Source organism: Tachysurus fulvidraco, chromosome 8 (genome assembly GCF_022655615.1).
Source record: "Tachysurus fulvidraco isolate hzauxx_2018 chromosome 8, HZAU_PFXX_2.0, whole genome shotgun sequence".
NCBI classification, from domain to species: domain Eukaryota; kingdom Metazoa; phylum Chordata; class Actinopteri; order Siluriformes; family Bagridae; genus Tachysurus; species Tachysurus fulvidraco.
Genome location: NC_062525.1, coordinates 2,950,500 through 2,952,999, shown reverse-complemented (window position 1 = coordinate 2,952,999; position 2,500 = coordinate 2,950,500). Strand labels below are relative to the sequence as shown.

Below are 2,500 nucleotides of genomic sequence, written 5' to 3'. Positions count from 1 at the left end.
TGAGAAGGCGTGTCCAAACTTTTGGTCTGTACTGTATATGTATACACACACAATATATAATATATAAGTACATATTGTATATAACGTGTAGTGCTATTGTAAGTATGTCTAATAATACACTGTACGGTGGCCGAGAAATACCAATTTGTTCATTTGTTTTCGGATTTGTTAATGTGCTTTGCACGTCTCGGCCACAACGACAACTCAGACAACCCGGAAGAGGTCGGTATAGTTTGTGATTGGAACACGTACCGATCATTGGACAAGACACCTGTCACTCAAGGTATACATGAAGTTCAACAGTCTGCTGCAGGGAAAAGCTGGAACGGATTACTGTGGATTAATTCTGTTATTTTCTTATATTTAAACGGAGAACTTTACACATTACACATAAGATTCCTGTATATCTTGAGTGACAGGTGTCTCGTCCGATGATCGGTAAGTTTCTATTCAAAAACGATACCTACCGTTTCCGGGTTGTCTGATTTGTCGTGTTGTTAATTTGTTTTCAGATTTGTTAATGTGTTTTCGGATTTTTTTATGTTTTCGGATTTGTTAAATTGTTTTTGGATTTGTTATTTTGTTTTCAGATTTGTTAATGTGTTTTCGGATTTTTTTATGTTTTCGGATTTGTTAAATTGTTTTTGGATTTGTTATTTTGTTTTCAGATTTGTTAATGTGTTTGCAGATTTGTTCATTTGTTTTCAGATTTGTTAATGTGTTTGCAGATTTGTTCATTTGTTTTCAGATTTGTTAACGTGTTTTACGGATTTGTTAACGTGTTTTACGGATTTGTTAACGTGTTTTACGGATTTGTTAATTTGTTTTCAGATTTGTTAATTTGTTTTCGGATTTGTTAATTTGTTTTCAGATTTGTTAATTTGTTTTCAGATTTGTTAATTTGTTTTCGGATTTGTTAATTTGTTTTCAGATTTGTTAATTTGTTTTCAGATTTGTTAATTTGTTTTCAGATTTGTTAATTTGTTTTCGGATTTGTTAATTTGTTTTCAGATTTGTTAATGTGTTTTCGGATTTTTTTATGTTTTCGGATTTGTTAAATTGTTTTTGGATTTGTTAATTTGTTTTCAGATTTGTTCATTTGTTTTCAGATTTGTTCATTTGTTTTCAGATTTGTTCATTTGTTTTTGGATTTGATAACGTGTTTTACGGATTTGTTAACGTGTTTTACGGATTTGTTAATTTGTTTTCAGATTTGTTAATTTGTTTTCAGATTTGTTAATTTGTTTTCAGATTTGTTCATTTGTTTTCAGATTTGTTAATTTGTTTTCAGATTTGTTAATTTGTTTTCAGATTTGTTAATTTGTTTTCGGATTTGTTAATTTGTTTTCAGATTTGTTAATGTGTTTTCGGATTTGTTAATTTGTTTTCAGATTTGTTAATTTGTTTTCAGATTTGTTAATTTGTTTTCAGATTTGTTCATTTGTTTTCAGATTTGTTAATGTGTTTTCGGATTTGTTAATGTGTTTTGCACTTCTCGGCTATGTATGAGCATATTGCACATTTGCACATTTTCACATTTGCACATTTTCACTATGTATGTAAACTGATTCTGCAATTTCTGGAGCACACTCCCAAACATTTCACTCACCAAGGCACATGTGCTGTGGTGATGTGACAATAAAAGTGACTTGACTTGACTTGAATAAACCATATCAATTATTAACCCCAACGTGCACCAACACGAACCGAAGAACCCACAAACACACACCCAGAAAATACCCAAAAAATCCTGCTACTCTAAGCTCCTCTCTGCTTCTTGACAAGTTTAAGGATGTTAAAATCATTTTCACTGTACTGTACAGACACATACATGTAAAAATATTGGCTTGATTTCTTCCCCCGAGCTCCTGCTAATGTCGGCATCATAAAGAATATCCAGTCCCGTCTTCACATCATTCACTGCAGATGAATCAGAGACGAGTATTAAACGTGACGCTGTTAGTCAGCCATTCATTCATTCACTCATTTTCTACCGCTTATCCGAACTTCTATCTCAGGCATCGAGGCAGGATACACCCTGGACGGAGTGCCAACCCATCACAGGACACACACACACACACACTCATTCACTCACACACTACGGACAATTTTCCAGAGATGCCAATCAACCTACCATGCATGTCTTTGGACCGGGGGAGGAAACCGGAGTACCCGGAGGAAACCCCCGAGGCACGGGGGGAACATGCAAACTCCACACACAAGGCGGAGACAGGAATTGAACCCACAACCCTGGAAGTTTGAGGCAAACATGCTAACCACTAAGCCACCGTGCCCCCTGTTATTCAGCCTGTTTATAACAATTACGCACGTTATCCAGGACCTGTTAAACCTAAGGATCGTTTTAAATGACTGCTCGGCGCAGAGCGCTAACTGCTCTTTTCTTTACATCTGAACAAACAGTCACGACTACTCGGACAAACTCGCTCAGACTGACTCTCTTCTTGGATTCCAGGGACAATGATGCTTGGAACATACTCAT

The 2,500-nt window shown here is 35.6% G+C and overlaps 1 protein-coding gene across 2 annotated transcripts in view; it reads right to left on the bottom strand.

The window, feature by feature from the left end:
* Window positions 1–2,500, bottom strand: part of mkxa (mohawk homeobox a) — a 49,919-nt gene that overhangs the window by 31,229 nt on the left and 16,190 nt on the right. The window lies entirely within an intron of this gene.